Here is a 24643-nt window from a genome sequence, read left to right as displayed (position 1 = left end):
ATGTATAAAAATGTCTGTAATTGTAATATGGTGGGTGATAGAGGAGGAGAGAGACGCGACCTCCAACTAATTATTTGGAACGACCGTATCTCATCACAAAACTGTTGTGGGGATAATCAGGCTCATTAAACGTGACGATAAAGAGATTTTGTTGACTGAGTTTTTAACTCTTGACCTGAAGTCGCAATCACCGTGAGGAGATTGTAGAAGCCTACTTCTGGAAGTCACGCTATCTGTTGAAATAAACATCGCACAATAAAAATTTGCCTGAATGTGATATGATAAGGTATGAGAAGCTCTGTGTGATTTTTTTAAAGTCAAATCTGTGTAATACTTGAGAGACAGAGAGCAACGAGAAGGTGGTATAATGTCTGAGACCCTACCTCCACCCTACGGAGATAAGGGCTCACAAATGCCACTTATGAGTATCCCATCTAATACTCCTAAAGGAAAACACATTGTTAGACCTGATATTCAGGGATAAGGAATGTTGGAAATAGTAATGGAAGATATTGAAAATCTTAAACTGGATCAACCAACCATGTTAGTGAACCCTGCTAATATGAAGCTAATACATGTAGAAAGAATAGCAGCAGCTCTGGCAAAGACAATAGGTCCTAGCGTGCAAGCACAGAGCGATAATATGATAAGGGCTATTAAACTGACCCTTTTTGGGAATGGGATTTTCCGTTACATAACGGAAGACTCAATTCAGGCCTTAAAGAACGCTTTACAAACTAGTCAGGGAGTGTTAAATGTGGAGCTATGTTGCTCAAAAGGGAACTTACACTTTTGGGAAGAGATCTCCCTTTCTCTGTCCTGAGGTGCTGCTGACTCAAAGCAGCATACAGGGTCAAAGACAGGCGTGACCTCTGGAGAGGAAGAAAATCTAAATCTGAACAGACCACAGAGCCCATTAAAAGGTTTTATGGCCTCTACACTGAGAGGAAGATCTGGAGATTGTAAGGAACTCTCCCTGAATATCCACACCCACACCATTGAGGGGAAGAGTGTTCCTTTCACCAATAAACAAATCATCTCTTAACCAAGTCAGATTTCAAAATAGCCATACCTCAAGTTGTTAAGAAAAGAGGGAGATTCAAAAAGTTATCAATAATTGCCCAGTATATTAAATAAATACAAACAGACACGTATCAATATAAGTCAGATAATGTAGACGAGGTCAATCATGGAAGAAGGCTGACATTTAATGCCTGATATATAAGTAATAGTAATAATAAATATATAGCTGATATTAAATAACTGATGTATAAGGCTCGATATTTCTGAAAATGGGAACACCGTTAACGGCGTTCTATTTCAGTAAAAGGGGGAAAAGGATGGGATATACATCAGACAATATGTATGTGAGATTATTACGTTTTTAGGAGAAATTTATCAATTTAAAATACTAGTTATGGTATTTTTTGTTTTGTTTTATTTGTTGCTTTTAAGAGAAATTGATACATTTAAAATAATCTAGCTTTGGTTATTTTTTGTTTTGATAGTTTGTTCCTTTTTTGTTTTATTTTTATTTTTGTTCTATTTTTGATTTTTATTTTGATTTTTGATTTTGATTTTGATTTTGATTTTTTGAGATGATTTCAAAACCATATTTCCAGCAACTTAAGGGCTTGGTATGAGACTTCTCCACACAGGCTGCTGACGTCAAAAGGGGGACCCGAGAAACACAAGGCCAACACAGCAGATTACGTCTGGTTGGAGGGGACCTCTCATGCCGTTCGCCTAGATGGAAAGGGAGACAACTGGTACCACTGGAGCCAGTCTGCGGTCGGGAAAAACACCTGCGAGGACCCTGGACGACATCAGGACAGAGTTGGCCCTCGTCGCGAGGACCCTGGACGACATCAGAACAGATCTGGCTCTCGTCAAGGCAGTCGACCCAGGAGGCGCCATCAGCAGACCGGAGGAGGAGGATCGGGAGGACATCTCTCCAGCATCGACCCGGAAGCCGCCATCAGCGGGCCGGGGGAGGACAATCAGGCCACATCTCTCTAGCAGGCACCCCAGAAGCCGCCGTCAGCGGGCTGGGGGGACGAAGATATGGCAAACCAAGACGGCACAGGGAACTCCATTTCCCGCTGAAACAGGTTGATATAGCCGGTGTGGAACTTTGTCTGAACAATCCATTTTTTTTTGAGGAACTTTCAACTTTATTTTTATATCCCACAATATAAGGGATTGGTATTTTTTATTCTACAGAACTATGTGTTACCAAAAGAGGGAAAAGTATGATAATGTCTTTTCTAATTTCTGTGGCTACTTTTATTGACATTTTGGTGACATGTGGTTGTTGTTGTGTGCCTTGTATCTGCTCATTGTGTGTTAAGACTCATCAGTTCCACCATTGAGGGAAGAGTAAAGATGACTCAGCTGACAAGGACTTTGCTTTTTAGACATATTTTATTCTCCCTCCACTGTCATAATAAGTTGTTGTTGTGGACTGTTCCTAAAGGTTTAAAGTGCTCTATATCCCAACTTCTGATGGGTTTATATAAATGTTGGGACAGACACAGTAAGAAGAAAATTGACAGTGGTAATGTTTCAAATGCTATATGTTGATCTCGTGAGGTGAGATCAAAAGAGGGATTGAAGTAAGAAGATATGATTCTACACTGTATTGAAGTAAACATATATTGTTTGAACGGGTTTTGATAATCACTTAGAAAAAGAATGTTATTCTCACTTTTAAATTCACTGACTTAGAGATTCTGTGTTTCACACACCAACATTGATCCTTATCACCACTAAGAGCCAGATGCTGTTTCTAAGTCGTTAAAGACATCGTAAAATAGGAAAAGATCCCCTGGAAAAGGTAGGGAGGGGAGATCGGGACGGAGATAAGAATTGACTTTTGACCTTAGGGGACTTTGGAATTTCAAGTCCTGGAGAGAACTATTGAACCCGGCCAGAAGCGAATCCAGCCAGTCAGGGCACTTGGGGGAGGTGGTCAGTTTAAACAGCTCCTCCCCAGGGGTTCTCTGATTCGCTTGGGAGAAAAGTGGGAAGGAAGAATCGACAAATCTCCGCCCCAAAGACAGATAGAAATACTGACGTTTGTGTGTGTAAAATTGCTTTTGGGTTTGGTGAGTGGTTGACTCCGTTGAAGTGTGTCCGCATCGCACCATTGACAGAAGGCACTCTCTTCTCGTTCGATGGGTGGTTTGATCCCGATACATTTTAGCCGCATCGCATCACGAATCTAAAAGCCCGGGGTACCCGGAGTACTCTGTATAACTTGTATATGTGTTTGATTTCCTACCAGTAAACTCAGATAATTGTTGTAACTTTTGATTCCGGTGTTTTCAATTCCTTTCTTAATTTAATAGAGATCCAGCCTCATCCAACGAACGGCGCGTAGCAGAGGTATTCTACTCCTACACCCTGTATTATATCACGCACGTATATAAAATAATAATAATAATAATAAAAAAAATAAAAACAATAAAACAATAAAAATATTTAAAAGAAATATATAAATATAAAAAAAATAATAATAATAAAAAATAAAAATAAAAAAACCCTCTTAAAGACGTGCACCGCACATGCTTCGTTTTGGGGGAATCTCGCAGGGTAGCGAGTCGCAGTCTCGAGCCCACTCACTACAGTAGCGACTCTTCCCTGCACAACTTCAGAGAAGCTGATGTAAGACGATAGAAGACAGTCTTAATCACTCAATCAAGCTATCAGCATCTATGTCTCATCTCGGCGTAATTAACTGCTAATTAAGTAGTCCTATATCTGGGTCATGGTTCAGTATTTACCTAAGCGTATATCACTTCATGCTGCGCATATTGCACTTCATCTACATTTCGGTTTCATGCTCACACGGCTTGTGATAAGCCAGGTTATGATATCATGCATCACTGTACTTAAGCTAACAGCTCACGGCATTACAATGTCCACATCTCCCTCTTCGCCGGACATCGGCGTGCTGGCAATCCAAGATCTCTTCAGTTGACCTATGGTATACATGCATATAACTGGTGGTGGTGTCTTAATAGCATTTCAGGGCTTTTGTCAGGATAGGTGCAGCCAACTCTGCTGCTTATCAAGGTATTTCTTCCTCATCCCTGCAACAACTCGCATTCGCCTGGACATCAGTGCCGTGCTGGCTACCCAAAGATCTCTCAAACCCTAACTCTGGTATTTATGCATATAACTGGTGGTGGTTTATAGCACGTTTGCATGTATATGTTGTACATTGGATTTTAATCGCTTTCTGCCCTAGTCCGCGGGCTCGTGCCCCCGGGGAATTATGTCTCATCACGTTAGTATTTCATGTCACGGGCCTACGTTCCCCTGCACTCCAGGCACCTGACTTGGTCCGTGTTTATGTTTACCCTGCGACGTCAGGCTGTCGACCTTCGGGTCTGTGTTGTATGTTTATCCTGCGACGTCAGGCTGTCGACCTTCGGGTCTGTGTTGTATGTTTACCCTGCGACGTCAGGCTGTCGACCTTCGGGTCTGTGTTGTATGTTTACCCTGCGACGTCAGGCTGCTGGACTTCGTGTCCGTATAGACCTCCGTGTCTACGTAATAAAGATCCCTGCATCGTCAGGCCATCCGACCATCGTGTCGGCGTAGTCAAGCCCTGCATAGCCAGGCAGGCGACCGTCGGGTCGTTTTCATATAAGCCCGGCACTGATTTCGGCAGTTAGCGTCCGCGGGTGGACCCGTAAGCCCGGCAGTTGATTCCGGCAAATTGTGCGATCATGTGCTAATCTCTCATTTCCTCCATAGATCACTGCAGTCAGCCCACAAGGTAAGAAACTCACTTCATCTCAGTATATTATACTTCACTTCTTTTGGGGGTTTCATCGGAGCGGTTCTTCCCCCTCCTGAATGATTATCCTGCAAACTGGGGCCTAATCGCCAAACACCATTTCATTCTCCTGTTATAATTGTGGCAATCATTATTTCATTCATATTATGTGTCCCGGTAATAAATATGTATTCCATACATCAACGTCTCTCCTGATTGAAATGAAGCTCAGCGCAAGTTCAATCATGAAGACCAAGCTCTTCATTCAGATTACACGTCATCTCATTACACTCTCCTTCCTCATTAAGTGATCGGGGGCGTCACTCCCCAGCTAACCAATCTCTCCTCTCTCCATTCTCACAAGCCTATCATAGCTCCTGCTAATCCCTTTATATCTGCTCTTCCCTCTGTCAGCTGTCATTTCAGGTGGCAAAACGCAACCCTCCTCCACCCCTTTCGCCTCCCGTCTCCTTCAGGACCAAGCTAAACCTTCTCCCTTCAGTCCGTTCCCACCTACTTACCACCACCACCAGTGTCTAGACCCCGGGGGGTTTCATCGGAGCGGTTCTTCCCCCTCCTGAATGATTATCCTGCAAACTGGGGCCTAATCGCCAAACACCATTTCATTCTCCTGTTATAATTGTGGCAATCATTATTTCATTCATATTATGTGTCCCGGTAATAAATATGTATTCCATACATCAACGTCTCTCCTGATTGAACTCCTGTTTCTGGTAAAAACACACACTAATGTTATGGATGCAACAACTACTAAAGTCATGGTACTATCAAAGTTAATGATTTCCTTGGTGCATCTGTCCTGTATGGTACATGATTCTCTGCTTGGATCGTGTGCAGAAATCCCATCAATTGCACTGCTTCTACCTGTCTATTATCAAGCTGCAAAAATTAATACAGTATTCCAATATACTGTCATCAAATGTCTTTCTATTATGAATTTAAATTGCCCTTGTGAAACTAGTTTTGTGTTCATTTCTGATTCCTGAAGAAATTGCTAGTGGGAATGCTTTATGCTGAACAGCTGACGCTGAATTGCTATGCTGAAATGTAATGTGTAAGAAGAAAGTGAAGAATTTAGATTGAAATGATACATGAACACTGGGGGCTTGAATGTGTGATGAGAGAAGAAAAGAGTAAAAAGGCTTGGAAAAGCAGCAGAATATTTGAACTGCAAACTTTTGAACTAACTTGATGGCGAATGATCTGTCGCCATGCCAACGGCATTTGATGACATCCCATAATACGCTTAGATGCGTTGATGGCTGCATCGTTACCAAACCTGTGAAGTTTTGGGCCGTTTGGAGCATTTTCACTGAAGTTATGAGAAAACCGTGTTTCATGGCGAGCATTGTGTTGCCATGGCAACGACATTTGAAGAAATTTTAATTTAACATTTTAAATAGCACTTAACTGACTGACTGACTGAATGGAAATGACAATAAATGAAAATGTAAAACGAAAAAAGTGATCATAAAAATGTTTCCAATAAATGAATACAATTATTTTTGACCACTTTGTTGTTCAGATATATCACATATTTGTAACTAAATGATACATTAATTGAAACAAAACACAGTATAAACTGAGGAGTGAGTCCCGTGAGTTTCATGTGTTTTCTTCACTCCGCTGGGAAACTGCTCTCATGTCAAGAAGCATCAGATCATTGCATGCGCTGCATCGTCCAATCAGTGAGCGATACACAGTAAGGGGGCGGGGCGAGTGTCTGAGGATTTCATCGAAGGATGGTCTGGTGGTTCCTCGATTATAGCTCCTCCATTATCGCTCCTCGCTCCTCGCTCCTCCGGCAGAAATAAGGCCATTGGGACGCTACTCAAGATGGCGCAGACAAATCAACTTCGGGTGAGACCGAGACCGAGGAGCGAGGAAATGAAAAATAAGAGAAGTGAAACGCAGCCCAGGTCTCGGGACGCATTACCTATAGGAAGTCTAGCACACTGAGGTTAAATAAATCCAACCCTTTCCACTCTGTCTTTTTCTAATCATACTATCTTGGTTGTTAAAGGCCATCTTAACAACAAAATGAATGTCCCCTAATGATATTACATAAACTCCTTCTAAAAATTATTTCAACCATTACATGTTACTTGTTAACCATTGTAACATTTACTCAATAACTCTTTCAGGAAACCATTTTCTCCTATAAATTGAAATACTCACATGTTTCAAACATCATATATTTCACACACTACGAAAGAACCTCTCCATTTATTCTCCAATATTTTTAATCCCACTGTTACTTAGAACAATAGTAAAACCCTCCAGAGCATACTAATCAGATCACAGAAATGTAAATTGACTCAAGAGTAGGTCCACGTATACTTTCTTATTATACTTATTACTTTTCGTGAACATTTATTTATATTATCTAAATGCCTTGTCCATGACATGCAAATTGTTTGAGTGTGCCTAAACATTTTCCATTGCTTATTGTTTTGTTCAAGCTTCTGTCAAATCAGTTCTAACTGCCGTGCCATTTCTGGAAGGTGGCAGTGCGGGTACACAATGTGTAAGATGGTACTAATATATTCCTGTTTTAATTTGGACCCGGAGTGCGTGTGAAGTGCGTTCTATAATTTCTCATGGTCCACTCCATTTCTCTTTGTGGTCTTTTACTTTTACCCAATCACCTGGTTCAACAGGAGTCGGTATTTTCTCAGCTGCTTGAACCTGTGTAGACAAAACTTGGAAAATATTCGTCATGGCCCTGGCATATGCTTCCGCCTCTATTTTTCTAATATCTAATACTGGTTCTCCTCTGTATTGTGAGGTGCTAAATTCTGGTGGATATTTCCGGGAAGAGCACTCTCTACTCCAATGTCCCGTCTGTCCACATATAAAACACCCATTGTTCCCTCTTCCTCTTGGGTGTCCCTGAAATCCTCTGCCTCTGCTGTTACCATTGGGACCTCCCCTTTGTATGGGTGTGTATTCTGGTGCTTGTGGCTGCTGGTTTTGTGGACATTCTCTGGACCAATGTGTCGGCTGACCACATCTGTAGCACCCTCTTCCTCTTATTTGAAAACGTCCTCTTCCTCTGCCCCTTTGTTGACTATGAATGCAGTCTGCAGTTGAGCCTGGCTCTGAATCTGCCATTATTTTCCCTTTTTTTTTTAATACTTGGATGGAATTATTAAATTATCAAAGATTAATTACTAATCCACTGAATAGTACCTTTGTACTCCTTGTAAAAATATTCTATGTGTAATGTGTCCACTAAAGTTTATGAAAAATTGTGTGGGTGCTATTAACTGTTAGAAATATAATGCAATTTATAATGTAAAAACGCATTAAATGTAATACATCAGATTAAACAGCAGTGTATCAAATATATCCTAGAGTCTATGAAATAATATGATGTGTAATGTATCTTACATAAAAATATGAATTGAAATGCAACTTTTCTAGATTTTTAGAATGTATTAAATGTAATACAATAAATCAAACACCAGTGTATTTATACACACTAGAGTTTATGAAATAATACTATGTGTAATGAATTTAACTTTAAAATCTGAGTTGAGTTTGAAAAATATTTGATTACAAATCAAAATAAACAGTGTATTTACACCACAGTTTCTGAAAATAATAATGTGTGTATATGCTTTAAAGGGGACCTATCATGCAAAATGCACTTTTGTACGTCTTTTATACATGAATATGTGTCCCCGGTGTTCCAGGGAACTCACCAAGTGTCAGAAAACACAACCCTCTCTATTGTCCTCCATACCCAAATCTCTAAAAAAGGGGCTGCAACGGATCTGATAAAAACTGATCCAGATTTGAACACTGTCCTGACGTCAGGACGGTGGCGCTACGGCTATTGGGCCAACTTTCCACCTATCAGGGGAATGTGGGGTTGGGCCACGGCGGGCCATTGCCGCTCGAAAGCGCTGGAGACGCTGTAGTACATATGCCAGGCCTGTAAGTGGCGCTGTAGTCTGCCACAAAAGTAGCGAAGAAGACTTCCCGTGCATGGTTGCCATGGTTACCCTTCTGTTTATTCTCCGCTGTGGCTTTTTTTCTCCCTCCCCGAGGCAAGCGTTTGCTCCCGCTGCTTTAATTCAATGCAATCCCTCCCCGTCGAGGCAAGCACTGTAATTCTCTCCGGTTAGTCCACCAGCAGATGACAAACACCCAGCTCTCCGCCTCTTCCAAGGAACGAGGGGACCGTGCGGCAGAGTTTCAGCTAGGTTTTCTTTCGCCGGTCAAGATGTCCGTTAAAGTTTAAATCTTCCGGACAAAATTAGAAAAGTGCCGGCCAAAGGTCTTCTTTGTTATTTATTGAGCTTTAAAACAAATGAATAACGACTCTATATAATTATATAATAAAACACGGAGGACGGAGATCTATTTTTCTCCCGCTCTTCTGACTTGATCAGAGCGGCTCCCCTCTCCTGCAGGGGGGCGTGGTCAGCTGCAGCTCACAGAATCAGCCCCCTGCAAAAACAGGGCTGGAGAACAGCAAATAGAGCGAAATGAGGCATGGCTAAAATGCATGATCTGTTTGGTATTTTGAAAACAGAAACGTATAAATATACCTTATATAGGTATGGCCCTACAATATATCATTTAAATATAGCATGATAGGTCCACTTTAAATTAAAAAATCTGAGTTGAGTCTGAACAATATATGAATATTGTAAAATGTGTTAATTATGAAACATCAAAATAAACAGTGTATTAATATACACCAGAGTTGATCAAATAATGCAAATGTGACAAAATGTGTTAACTACAATACTTCAATTCAGAAACCACCATGTCTTTATGCACACTACAGTTTATGCCAAAATACTATGTGTAGAGAATTTAATTTAAAAAATAAAAGCTAGATGGAATATTTATCTGAGTGGTAAAGAATGTATTAATTGTAATACATGAACATAAACACCAGTATGTGATTGCAGTTCTGACTAGAATGTGTTATGTGATGTATTTATCAATATAACTTGTTTCCCTAAATATATGATGTATGCAGTAATTAATACATCCAGCAGAGTGCGCTGTTGTATTTCTCACTTTTATCCACCAGAGGGAGCTGTAGTAAATGTAACTCCTGTTTAATAGAAATATATATTGAAAAATAACTTTTTGTAATGGCAGGAAAAATACAATAATTCTGTCCAACTAACTTAGAGTTTTTGATTTATTCTTTTCTAAAAACAGAGGGATGATAGCTCATATATGAGACTTTTTGATTGATTGATTGATTGATTGATACATTTTATTTCGAACAAGTAAAATAAGTAATTACAAAACAAAAAATGTAAGAGAAATCAAAACAAAAAATGACATTTACAACAACAACAACAACAGCATTAGCAACATAAACAGTCCCACATCTAGTTTTCGAAAAGGAGTGAGAAGAACTATAATTTATTTAATCTCACCCCCTTGCAATGTGCAATAATTATCATTATTATTGTTATTATTATTATTAATCTGCTTTACCTGTTGATTGACATATATACACATATGTACATCCACACATACACATATATACATATATGCACATATACATATAAACACCTACATACTCACACATATACACATACACATAGTCAAACACCTTCCCCATCCCTGTACCTCGAGAAAATAATTTCTCTGTATTTCCTCTTGAACTGGTTAATGTCTGGACATGGCTCTAGCTCTTCACACTGTTCCATAGTCTCACTCCACAGGCTGAGATACAAAAAGTTCTTCTGGTTGTACGGACCCTATGAATTTCAAATTGAAATTGTCTCCTTGAACTATATCCCCCCACTCGTTGAGTGAATACTTTTTGGATGTTTCCTGGTAAAACGTTATTATTTGCCTTAAACATGATTTGTGCCGTCTGTACATTTTAACAATTTTCACTGCAGGAATAATTTGTTCGTGTGATCAAGGTATTTGGCATTGTGAATGATTCGTATGTCTTTTTTTTGTAGAATAGATACTGCATGTATAGAACTTTTGTAGTTATTGCCCCAGATTTCAGCACAGTAAGTCAGATATGGTTAGACTAGTGAACAGTAGAGAATGAGAAGTGATTTCTGATCTAGAACTTGTTTTACTTTGTTTAGTATGGAAATGCTTCTTGACAGCTTTGATTGTATATGTTTTATGTGTAATTTCCAACTTATTGTGTCATCTATTATTACCCCAAGACATTTAATTTCATGGACTCTTTCAATTTCAACCCCATCTATTTTTATTTGCATTTGTGTTTTTGTTCTATGTTTACCGAACAGCATTAATTTTGTTTTACTCAAGTTTAATGATAGTTTATTTTTATCAAACCATGTTCTCCACTAGCTGTTCTAAATTCTCCCCAGAACAGAATATATTTGTATCATCAGCAAACAAAACTAGCCTCAGTACATTGGATACTCTACAGATGTCATTGATGTACAGTATAAACAGTGTAGGACCCAACACTGACCCCTGGGGGACACCACAAGCAATGTCCAAACATGAAGAACAGTCATTTCCCAACTTCACATACTGCTGTCTATTGCTTAAATAGCTTTTAATCCAGTCTAAAACTATACCCCTGATACCATACCTTTCTCATTTATATACTAGGATGTCATGGTTGATTGTGTCAAAAGCTTTTTTAATATCTATACAAATCCCTACTGCATATTTGTTGTGTTCAAGGGCATCTGTGATATCCTCAATTGATTCCATAATCGCCAGTGATGTTGATCTGTTTGATCTGAATCCGTATTGACTGTCCGTGATTAATTTGTGCTTTTCTATGAATGCGTCCAGTCTGTTGTTGAATACTTTTTCTAGTATTTTTGAGTAAAGAGATAGGTCTGTAGTTTGTGAAGTGGTGCTTGTTCCCAGTTTTGTATACAGGTATGACTTTAGCTATTTTCATTTTGTTTGGACAAGTACCGGTTTGGAATGACAGGTTACCAGTGGCGTTTTTATATGTACAAAAGTGGTGGGGCACAAAAAACTTAGATGTCTATATATAAGCTTCTGCAGTGACGTGCAGTGAGGTTCATGGCTGGTGAGGCACTGGCACTGACTCTTCAGGTTTACAAATATTATATTTTGACCTAAACCAAAATATAATATTATTTTCAAAAGCTTTTTTTGTCTGATGCTTCGATTAATTTTAAACAGACAGTTCAACAAAAGGATACCCAAAAAATGTAATTTTATCATTTAAATATTGAATTGTTCTCTCTTAGTAAGATCCCATTTTCAATAAAATGGCGGTCTTACCTTGACTTGAAGATGAAGTCCATTTTCCTATCCTTCTGGACAAACATTTCTATTACTTTTTTGTAAAAGTCCTCCTTATCTTCTTGTAGTTTCAAAAGTCTATCATAAATCTAATCCATAGATTTATGATAAAAAAATTATAAAAGTAGGGTAGACATGTGGATGTTATCCGGCTAATCAAAACGTGCATTTATCTAACAGGTACGTTTCCCACAGATCTTATTTCGAGCTATTTTCTAAAATCCTCTGGAGAAATCTCATTGCTTTTTTGTGCTTACTTCCTGGTTTTAGGACGCGCCACTGCAGCTCTCTCGTCTCCTCTTCACACAGCACACTTTTCGCGGCACACGTACTTACAGCCAATCAGCTCTGAATGATTTGAGATGACGTATGGTGGGGATGGTAGCTCCGTGCCCCTCTGGTCATTATTTTTTTGACACACACATTACATTACAAAATACTCTGAGCATGCGCAGTGTAGTTTTTACAGTCACGTTCACTTCACAGCGAGAGGAAGGGGCATAATCAGGTTTTGTCCCACATGGCTCTAAACAGCTCAATAGGCACACACTGTGACTGTAGACACACTAATTAGAAGAACACAGACTAAAACAGCAATGTACAGACGAATCAGATGATTAAACATGATCTTAAAATATATTTTATATATTTTTTTATTTATTTTTTTGCATTTTTGTAATCATTATTTGTAATACTTTCTGCTGACACTAGGTGGGGCTGTGCCCCACCTGCCCCTAATGACCAGTCGCCACTGCAGGTTACAGATGTACGTTAATGGTTTAGAAATCCCCCCAATGACCATTTTTACTAATGTCATATCAATGTCATTATAATCAGTAAACTTTTTATTTTTACATTTTTTAACAATATCTAATATCTCTCTTTCATCAACTGGTTTAATGAACATTGAGCAGGGATTTCTCTCCAATACATCGTCTTGATGTTCCCCAGTTGTCCATGGATCAGGGATTTTTCCCGCCAAATCGGGTCCAACATTCACAAAGAATTGATTGAAGTTGTTGGCTACATTATTTATATTATACTTTTCATTATAGTTATCAGTAAAATACTCAGTATATCCTTTTTGTTTAGAGTTATTTCTTACAATACTGTTAAGTATATCCCATATTCCTTTAATATTGCTTTTGTGTTTATCTATTAAAGCTCCCATGTCATGCTTTTCCGGTTATTACCCGTCCCCTTGTGTGTTATGAAGGTTTTTATGCATGTAAACGGTGTGCAGAGTCAAAACCCTCAAAGTACACCCTGTAGCGAGTAAAACTCTAACACAGAAAATACCTCCCCAAAACGCCTCGTTGGAGATACGTCACTGCCCATTTGAGTCTTCCATTTAGTTCCGGGTACCGCCTGATGTCATGCGGTACCCGGAACGAAATGGACCAATCCCGAAGAGCTATGGCCACACCAGCAGCGGCGTGTTCCTCCTCCAGAGGTTCGAAGAACCGGCATTTCACAGACGAAAGCTTCCAAAAACATTGCCCAGTTTGAGGCCGGATATGCACAGCTTGTTTGGACCGTTTGGAGCAGGGGAAGATCTGGGTATACAACCTGTAAGTTTGCATTGTTATTTGTGTATTTATCAAACAAGACTGTTTAAATGTGTAAACTGTGTTGGACTGCTAAGCCATTGACACAGTGCTAACTGTGCTAACTAAGTTGCTAGAGTTTCCATATATCAACTCTAATATCAGCAGATGGCCTTGCATACCAGGGTTGCCAACTCTCACGCATCTGGCGTGTGACACACGCTTTCACTCTCAATCTCACGCTCTCACGCTGCCCAAACTATTCTCACGCCAAAAGCAAGAATACCGAAGACAAGAAACGGTTTTGAAAACTTTTGTCACGTAGTGATCGTCTTCTCATTAGAACATCTTTGATAATGTCTTCTGGCCAATCAGAATCACGATAACGGCGTGGTGTTGTTGCAGGAAGTCCCGACGGAGAATACTTTTGCGGTAGTACATCTCATATCATCGATACAACATTACGTGTTGATAGAAATCAACACGTAATGAAATAAGACCCCCACGGTTTGATCATTGATAGGTGTGTGGGCTGTCTTTCATTTTGACACACAGAACAATGGGGGCTATCCACCCTTATCCACAATGTAAAGTAATTCACACAGCCTCTTCCCTCTTCTCTCTGTGAGGAGCAGCAGGTTCAGCTTTCAGAACAAAGTAACACAAAACTAAAATGGCATTCATTTTTTTAAATATGTAGTAATAGATTTATTTATTTTTCTTCTCAAGAGAGTACCAGAATGTGTATTTGATGTTAGTATTTAAAAAAATCTCCTGGGGGAGAATCCCCCCAGACCCCCCTGCAGGGGTTGGGTTTTCAGCATGTCTACTCTTTCACCTGTGGGGAAATTGCAGGATTGGCTCCAGGTCGCCCTTTTTATTTACTACAAGACAAATGTGCCTTTTTATTTCATACAGTTCAATTTGGATTGAGAGAGACAGGGAAATAATCTAAACCTCACGCGTGGCGTTTCACTGTCGGGGGGAGCGTGTATGTAATTACATTGCAAATACTGACTTGAGCCCCACCACTGTATGGGTTAGCCCTACCATAGATTACCCAACAAAAATACTCTGGAGCCGCAACTGCAACTGCAGATCTAAGATCCAGTAGAAATGATAAAAAAGTAAAAGTCTGCTGCTTATTGTTCTACTAGGCCAAAATAGAGTCAAAGAGTATATGAGAGTGAGAGTGTGTTAATTAATATATTTGGCAGTTTGGAGTAAGTCTGTAGATTTGTTTGTGTGTGTGTGTTTCATGTATAGGCCTCTCACGATAATTAATTTTGTTGGATACATTTTCCCGGAAATTATTGCGATAAACGATAATATTGTCGGCACCGTTGTATGACCATTTTAGACCACTGACATAATGATAATATATAATAATAATTCAAGTACATCCTTTCAAACTGCTAGTCACATCCTCATGTAAATGGCAATTTATCGAGGTCAGAAAAGTTATCGAGTTCATTTTTATTTATCGTACGATAAGTCAATTAATTGCTTATCGCGACAGGCACACAATAAAACAGTGGAAACAAACATGTTTGACTTTCATTAGTGAATGAAACTGTGTGCCCTTTATAGTCTGTGTCCATTATTGTGTATTTGTATATATTGTATATATATCCTATATATATGCTAAGGTCTCGCTGCTGACACGATAGCAGTCATTTCGTGCGCATATGTGTAATTAAACCGAATGAAACCCATGATATCAAAATCTCACTCCAGCCAGGTACCCAAAGTTGGCAACCCTGGCATACATGTATCTCATAGCAGGAGAATGTCTGCATTCACACACAAAATACCTATTGACAGTATACTGCGGGTGATTTGCCGGTCAGTCGCGAAACGTAATTACATTATAGCTGGCGTAGCGATCTAACACACGGAGCTTGAGCTAGTTTTGGTCAGTATAAATCTACCTTTAGTATACCCCTTTAAAGGGCCCATGATGATCAGTGGAAATGGCCATGACATGGGCCCTTTAATAAAAGGGGAAGCCTGCAGACAACTGCGCCTCCTACAGGCCAATTGCCTTGCTGGACGTAGACCGATGTCCTCCTCTATCTAAGCAATCCTGAGACTTCTGTCGCGAGAGCAGTTGAGATAATTCGATATTTTGGCCAATTAAAAAAAAGTACAACCTTCCTCGGAGTAATTTCTTTAGATACTTGCAAATACGCAGTTTTATCTCCTCCGCTACTAAGTTGCATCCCAATGGGTTTTCTCTTTCGGCTGTGGAGAAGGTTATTCAAAACCCTGGTACCAGAAAACGTATCACCAGGTTTTATAGGGCCCTGTCTATTCCAAACAATCAATGCTTGGTTTGTACCGGGTCTCTCTGGGAAACTGATTTTGGAGAGGCTATCCTGGATGATGAGTGGGACAGTGTCTGGTCAAGTTTTCTAGGTTGCTTATCTACCAACAAAGCTAGGGAGATGCAATTGGACTGCATGCTCTCAGTTTGTAAAGACTACATTCTGGAGGAAGTAAAACATGCTAATTATCTAGCTATTCAGGCAGATGAGACAACTGACATTTCCACCCACTGGCAGTTAGTGCTTGTGCTACGGTATATCGACCTGCATAACAACGTCAAAGAGCATTTTTTTGAGTTCATCCCTCTTCAGAGTGCGAATGCTGACCCAGTTGCCAGCGCGCTGAGGGAGAGGCTGGGCACTATCCTCCCCGATGGACAACAGGGCAAACGAATCGCCCAAGCCTATGACGGTGCAGCGGTGATGAGGGGAGCTAAAGGTGGAGTTCAGCGGAAAGTAAAGGATGTGTACAGAAGTGCACACTACATCCACTGCTATGCGCATGAGCTGAACCTCATCATGCAGCAGGCAACATCAGACATCCCCAAGATAAGAACATTTTTGTTCAGACCTTGGTGGATTTGCTGCATTTTTCTCCAGGTAATTTAAGCGAACTGCGATCCTGGATCAAGTGGTGGTACACAGACTTCCTGGCACTTCCACAACAAGAAGGAACTTCCACAGTCTGCTGTTAACACTGTGTATGAGCACAAGGATGTCCTCCTAAGGTCTTTACAGACCATCAGAGACTCAGGTGACTTTGATCCTCTAACAGTGAGAGAAGCTGGGGGCTTTGTGAGAATGCTGGATTTGTCTTTTTACTGACATTGTTCCACAAGATCATGCCGTGTGTAGACATGCTGTTTACGAACTGGAAATGTATATTGTACACGATTTATAAGGTGTATCTCTGAATACTATTTCAAATAGTCAAACCTAATTTATCAATTCTTGCCACAATGAGTACATGGTTACTTGTGTTTTGGATCAGGGACTCCATTCCTTCTGATGAAATCAGTGGATCTGTGCAGCAGCCGCCCACAAAGAACGGAGGACACTTGGACATGAAGAGCAACAGCGGTTGGCTAGAGAGGTAAGCAGTAATAGTAATGTGTTCCATGACCAAAAGCTCCTCTCATAATATAGGTAATTTCACATCACAATAATGATACATTTCACAATAAAGCCCATTTGCTGTTAGGTAAAATATTGAAATGGAAAGGCCTATTTGTTATGTATGTATGTATGTATGTATGTATGTATGTATGTATGTATGTATGTATGTATGTATGTATGTATGTATGTAATGCAATGTAATGTAATGTAATGTAATGTATGTATGTATGTATATATGTATGTATGTATGTATGTATGTGTAGCCTGTTATTGTCTCATTATACCACACTGTGAATGACTTAAAAGTAAATATATGTGCATTGTTTGCCAACTGCTGGTGTACTAACAGCATAAATCAAATATGCTCAAATAGCACAATTGCTGCTAGTATGACAGTAATACAAAACTCTGCCCCATAAATATCCCAATAATCCATCCATGACACCCACTTTTATTTGATTTGGCACACTTAATTATGTCATATATACAGCACTAACTTTGTTTTAAATTCAAATCTGCAAAATATGTATGTTGTGACCATCTATTATTTTCTTAATTTAAGGTAGTCATCTGATCTGCTCTTATTGGTTAACCTATTATTGATCAATAAGCAAGCTGCTTAGAGGCACGTTGACAAAATGTATAATATTTAGTAGATATATCCCTCAAGTGCTCAACAGATTGGACAGGCATTCTTTAGCAGATTAAAAATACACCAGGGAATACCACAAAGCCTGTGTAGTCCCACTGCTGAATACAGAGGTACTTAAAAGTAGAAATACCAAAGTGTAGGAATACTTTGTTATAAGTGAAAGGACTGTATTCAAAATGTTACTCAATTAAAAGTACAAAAGTATTAGCAGTAAATGATTCTGTACTTAGAGTACTCATTGTGTGCAGATTAGCCCATTCCAGAATCATATATATTATATGTTTTAATTATTGATTTATTCAACAATGTCAAGCAAGTAGAACTAATTGTAATTATTGTATTTACTGCGGGTCGTTTGTGAATTAAATCCAGACCCAACTAAAGTCCTATAGCCTATGTGTTGATCTCATTGTTTATCATTAATCTTTATCTGTAGAAAACAGAAATACCCAAGTAAAGTAAAGGTACCTCAAAATTGTACTTAATTATAGTACTTGAGTAAATGTTCTTAGGTACTTAACACCACTGAGTTTATATTATCATTATGATGTATGTTTAGGCCTACATACCATACGTTTACCTAACATTACATTGTAGAACGTTACAGTCATCTCCAAACACTAGAATATAACGTCGCTTCTCATTGGTGGAATCCAACCGTCCATCAGAAGGAGGGTCCAGTCAGGTGCAGCATTACATACATGACAGTGTGGATGTTTTCAATGTGTGTACAGTATGCTGCAAAACTGTTGATAATTTCACGGCTGAAGCTTTAAAGACGATTTGACACTAGCCATTCGTTTACTACAGTGCTACTGACAGGTATGTAGCCTACTGTTAAACCACAGTTATACATTTCTGTATCAAATGTTATCAGTTATCACGCGCACAAACACCGAGGAAACAAGTTAAACTGATTCCATCCAGAGTGCAGCCAGCGGGTCTGAACCGGGCTTTGCTGATGTACCCGCTACGTTCAGGGACCTCTGTACCCGGGACAGGGCTTTCAGGGGAAGTTCAGTCAGGGATGTTGTTAGCAAGTAGGCTACAGGCCAGTCTGGGTATGAGCACTTTTCAAACCGGGGGAGGGGAGGGATAGCTTAGAGGAGAATGTTCTCTCACCTCGAGGAAACGAAAGTGATTTCTCTAACATTATATGACTGAACAAGTGTGTGTTTCTGCAGGAATCAACGCGTCAATGTGTTTCTTTTGTGGCTTTAGATCTTTACATCCGTCTCTGTCGCCAACAGTAAAATTCATCATCTAGTGAAGTGCTGCGTTTCTGTACCACAGTCAAAGTACGCAGCATTACACAGAGGACTTCCGGTTCACATAACAACAAATAAAGTATTGAATTAAGTTTAAGGTAGAAACAGTAGGCTATTCCAAGCACATATTTCGAGCCAGTGTTAAATATGCTCCTCTATATAAACATTTTACTGTAATAAATACAGAGTGTATTTTGGCTTTTAGCGGTTGAAAGGTGCTCTACTGAAGTACATCCTCCACAGAGAGCGCCGGTACAAGCTTCTCTCCAACATCAGAGGCCTCCTGGTCTGGGCAGTAACATATGTTTCCTGCAGCCTTAACAGATGGAACAGAGGCTTCAGAGATCATCAAATTCACCACAGAATCCAAATACTCATTTGACGAGGACATGTTTTCCTTTAGGTTATTGGTAATTACTGTAAATACAGAGGTGGGAGAAGTACTCAGATCTTGTACTTAAATAAAAGTAGAAGTACCAGAGTGTATGAATACTCTATTACAAGTAAAAGTCCTGCATTTAAAAGGTTACTCAAGTACGAGTAGAAAAGTATTAGCATTAAAATATACTTAAAGTAGCAAATGTAAAAGTACTCATTATGCAGATTGGTCCATTTCAAAATAATATATATATGTTTTGACTATAATTATTGATGAATTAAAGTGCTCAAACTCAAGTGCAGAAAATATATTTGACATCATTAAACCAAATCTGCAAAGTAGCTAAAGGTATTAAATAAATGTAGTGCAGTAAAAGTACACCATTTACCTCTGAAGTGGGGCAGACGTTCAAAGTAGCACCAATTCAAAATAGTAAAGTAGTAGTAGGCTATCTCAAAATTGTACTTAAGTACAGCACTTGAGTAAATCTACTTAGATACTTTACACAAGTGATTAAATAAAGCTCCGATGCTTTAAAGGCAATCGTTTTTATTTTGGTAACACATCGCTGAGCTTCCGGTTTGCTCGCGTGCAATTTTGATGTACTTGACACAGCTGTGTTTCGTACAGCCAGTGCTGAACTGTTATGATGTGTCAATAAGTTAAAAAGGTGGACGGCATCAATGATGAGAGGGCCCCCCCGGCACCTGAGCAGGATATCAGAGGTATGTTCAGACATTAAGGGGGGGTTCATGACAGATAAAGTGTGCTTTCATTGATTTTCCGTTTAAACCCGGTCTCACCCTCTCAGTCTGTGAGAATTATTATGATCGCTGCTTGTGGACATCATGTCCGCCTGCTGACTCCCCCCTCTGTGACTGCTGCTTTCCCCCGCCATTTAGTTGATAAGCGATATTATACAGCCTACCATACGTGGTTGACACTTTTACTGTGTCGCTTAAATATGCTCCACTCCTCTTTGAAAATAAATGGCAAATCAACTGTTTCTCAGTGAGGTGGTGTGACTTGCCCTCCCCCCCCCCCCCCCCCCTCTCTTCCTATCTGCATCAAACCTGCGTTGTGTGTAAACGAACAGTTGCAAAAGCACAAACCAGTATTGTGTTTAGTCGGTGAGTTTAGAAATCAGCTGTGGAAGAAGCTTCTCCTGTTTTGGAAACCATTGCATGTTAAAACCGTGACACGTCCAGTTAGCGAGCTGTAGAGCTAGCAGGCTAACTAGCTACTTTTATTCCTAGTAACAGTGCGAGGAAATGGAGCCACGGCTCAGACAACACTGTGCACAGATGTACGAGCCGGGGCAGAACATCCCCAGTTTCATTAATCACTGTGGATGTTGGGAGACATTTCGACGGCATTGTCCTCGCAGAGTTTGACAGCAGTGAAATATGTCCAATACTGTACTTTGGGCTTCTGCTCCAAACCAAAGCAAGATGGACTCTCATTCGGCGTGTCTGTCTTGTCAGAGCTCACACATCGACATTTTGCACGGAAATAGAAATGTGTGCTTGGAGGTAGAATCTCAGTATGTAGGCATTAACCGTGATGTATTCGCATACACAACATATGTGCTGTTATTGAGCGTAAGAAGCTCAGAACAGCAGCTCAACACTTCACTCCCGAACAGTCCGGCCGAGCATCAGCAGTTCACCTGAGACACGTTAAAGCCCGCTCGGTGCCGCTTCATTAGCCTGTGTCATGGAGAAGTGCATTTAGTGATCGCAGGGTTTGGCCTACATGTTTTTGGTTTTGGCCACAAGGGCGGATCGCCTGCACGATTAAGTGATCAGAAACGAGATCAGACAAAATGTCCCACCGTATTCCGGAGCTGACGAGGTGCTAAGCTGGGTCAATTGTACGTGTATTTGTTTGCAGAGTTGACGGTGTAACACATGACTGAGAACAGTGTCTTGTATTTTATAGGTCATCATCATTGCATGACAAAGGCTGTGGCAGATTCATCATCATCACTCATACAGTATTTCCATAGTTTTTTCTTCAGTAAGTATCCCTGTTTTCCACTCAACATTCATAAATACATACACTGGCATGTAGTCTGGATGATGTCCTGAAGAAAACATTGAATCATTCATTCATTGACAGCTAATTTCATTTGTGTCTTAGACATCCTGAACAAGTGCAACCATGTTGAGAAATACAAACCAATTGAGGAACATACAGACAGGATTGATGACCAATGCTTAGTTTTTCCACTAATCTGTAGTGTGTGCAGAACATTTACATGTGCCCCATATAATGAAAATAATATAATGTTATGGGTGGCTTTTTTCAAACAACTATCTTGTTTTGTTGAAGAGAACTTAAGTTTAATAAAGTGCAGTTTTCTACACTTAGTTGTGTTTTGACAGTATTATGCTTAATAACTCAAAATGAAGGACTTGAAGGTGCAAGCATCAAAGATACACTTCCCATACAGCAATTTATCATTGTAGCCCTGTAATATTTAGGAAGATAATAATTTGTTATGTTACCCTTACCTCTGAAATGTGCTGACAGCCTTTTTTAAATCACTTTACATAACTCTATTGACTTGATTGAATGCAGCAGTGATATAGTCGTTTGGCTAATTGACCACTGTCTGTTGTGACTTTGTACCTTTTGTCTTCTTCACAAGAAAAACATGCCAAGAAAAGCTCTAACAAAGCACTAACAAAGCACTAAGTCCACTAAATGATCTTTTTCACTTCAATACGAAGAATCGTGTGTTCTCCTCTTTTTGTCAGATAATAAATAATATTTCAAATAATTAGTTGTTAGATTTTTCCTTCCCTCTTATTGGGACGAAAAAGTCGTCCATAGCACTTGTTTAAAGTCTCAGTATAGGTGTATAGCAGTGTTTCTCAAACTTTTTCATACCAAGGACCACTTAACCAATAAAAAAACACTCGCGGACTACCTAACTCCACAAATATCCAAAAACAATAGGCCTGCTTACCACTCCAACAGTATATAACAAATTACAGCCTAATAATGACAGCTTAACCTTCTCTGTATCGCCTCGTTCACACATTAAATCAACAATACAAATACAACTACAGATTATATAAGCATTTTGTTCAAATGCGATTTAAAATGCTCAGGTTTTACACCTCTTATGAAATGTACACTACATTTATTACGGAGTTTATGTCCGAGCCAACAGACTCACAGATCGTTGGCTACTGAGAGATATGCAAAATACACCGCATGTAGTACGACACAAACCTCCGCTGTGGATTTTCAAAACAAAATACAGTAAAACTATAGGCGTTTTCACACCGGAGTACTTTTCCCAGGAATAGTTCCGATAGTTCCTGGGATTTTGCGTTCACACCAAAAAGATCTGGAACTAGAACTTTTTTTTGCGAACCTTTACAACCCTTTTTAGTCCCTGCTAGAGAGCAGGGACTTTCCTGGGGAGAAAAAGGTTCCAATTTCTGATTGGCTGGGCGAATTGCAAACCACGCCCTGTAAAACTAAAACTAAAAAAGTGTTTGTGAAGCCGCCATTTTATTTGCTCGCATTAGCATTATTAGCATTAGCATTAGCCCAGCGCACCAACAGAGAGAGACTAACTTATGGTAACACAAAAGAAAACATGGGAGCGGTGGAGTGATGAGGAGATGTCGGCGCTTCTGGCGATTTACTCGGAAGGCTTCAGTAGAAGCTGCTGGGAGTCCCAGCAGCTTCTACTGAAGCCAGTCCCCAACTCCGGGGACTTCCGGCCGGGGACTTCGGGTGGCAGTATACGCCGTGAAGTTGTTTGCGGCCTGCCAGTAAACCCAAAGCAGAAGAAGAAGAAGTGACGTCAGCGGCTCCCTCAGGGACTTATTCCGATGTGAACGCGATTTACTAGATAGTTCCAGGAAATAAAAGTTCCGGGAACTATTCCTGGGTAAAGTATTTGGTGTGAAAGCGACCCTTATGGTCGCAGGCCCAAGTTTAACTCTCTGAGGTCTAAGCAATTTTTTCACATGTTAGGCTCGCGTGGGCTTTTTTTGTAAAAATGCTATTAAAACATGAACCTTGGTGACCATTGGGCTGGCCTGCATGGTCTGCCTACAAAACAAAAATAAAAAAACGTTTTTGCAGCCCCAACAACAGCCTCTGATTCATCAACAGACTTCATGCAATGCTTCATTGGATGCATATATTAGATAATAATCTCTCTAACTCCTAACACATCTAAATCTTCATAAAAGACATCCATTGTTTGTTCTATATGCTTCTTGAAATCTAAAAAAAAACACATCGTTTATCTAGAACAGATTACAAATCGACTGAAAATGGTACAAACAAGTGGCAACATGTGTGACGAAGGTGTTGCGCTGGGCTATATCATGAAACTTAAGCTCGCTCCATTGCGGAGATACTCCCGCGAGAGTGCGGAAAACTTAAATGTATTTATTTATTTCAAATGTGAAATGTTACCAATATACTCATGGACCACTAGGGGGCGCTCACTGGCCACCAGTGGTCCGCGGACCACACTTTGAGAAGCACTGGAGGTATCATGACACCATGTTGAAACTCCACTAGCTCCAGTCACAATGTAGTTCAGTAATATATTACTACTTCATAGCAGTGATTAAATATACCATTGTGGATGTAGTGGAAGGTCACATTTTCTCTGAATATACTTTTAGGGGATAACCTTATTTAAGTGCTAAACATTTTTACATTCAATATAATCTGATATTTTAGTTTTGGTATTTTACTTTGCCCTGTTTCATAGTAAAAGCCACATTCTGGAACACCATGAAACCCATGACGTGTGAACATCCACGGTTCAATTCTTCTCATTAGTGTTCCAGTACAGCTCTGTAACATATAGGCCATTATTTGATAGAGGGTGGTATCTAATTAAAAATATCACTCCATCAGCATTAAATTACCACCCGTTAATATTTGCAGTTCTGTTTTCACAGTATAGGGGGCTCTCTCAGGGAAATGAAGGGAGAAAACTAGCATAGTAAATTAAAAGCTAATGAAAGCATGTTCAGGTGAGGGATAGTTTGATATCTTCACATGCTCCCCTGCTCATGTGAAATCAAACCAAGAAAGCTTTGACATGGACAGAGGTCAGCCTCACTTTTCATATTTGAAATGTCCTTCACTATAGCTTGAAGCCAGAGTTCAGCTTATTAAAATAAAGTGTATTACATATATGTATCTCAGGATCAGCTCAGTATTCAAATGTTTCAAGTTATATGTACAAATGGCCTGATTACTAATATGTATATGGTCAATTCCATGCCTATTTTGC

General features: G+C 39.7%; 1 protein-coding gene across 5 annotated transcripts in view; it reads left to right on the top strand.

Annotated features, from left to right (window-relative positions):
* The first annotated feature begins 18410 nt into the window (after positions 1 to 18410).
* LOC117472157 (HMG box transcription factor BBX) overlaps positions 18411 to 24643 on the top strand; it is a 35018-nt gene continuing 28785 nt past the window's right edge. The window contains exons 1-3 of one of the 5 annotated variants that reach the window (XM_034117299.1): positions 18413 to 18534; positions 20022 to 20084; positions 21301 to 21378. The gene's annotated coding sequence lies outside the window, so the exon portion shown is untranslated. Of the gene's footprint in view, positions 18535 to 19969; positions 20085 to 21283; positions 21379 to 24643 lie in introns of those variants that run through there. The other 4 variants (XM_034117301.1, XM_034117298.1, XM_034117300.1 and 1 more) reach the window with 4 other exon arrangements.

This window comes from Trematomus bernacchii, unplaced genomic scaffold (genome assembly GCF_902827165.1).
Source record: "Trematomus bernacchii unplaced genomic scaffold, fTreBer1.1, whole genome shotgun sequence".
NCBI classification, from domain to species: Eukaryota; Metazoa; Chordata; class Actinopteri; order Perciformes; family Nototheniidae; genus Trematomus; species Trematomus bernacchii.
Note: the sequence above shows the minus strand (reverse complement) of the source record. Positions and strands in the feature narration are given on the sequence as shown.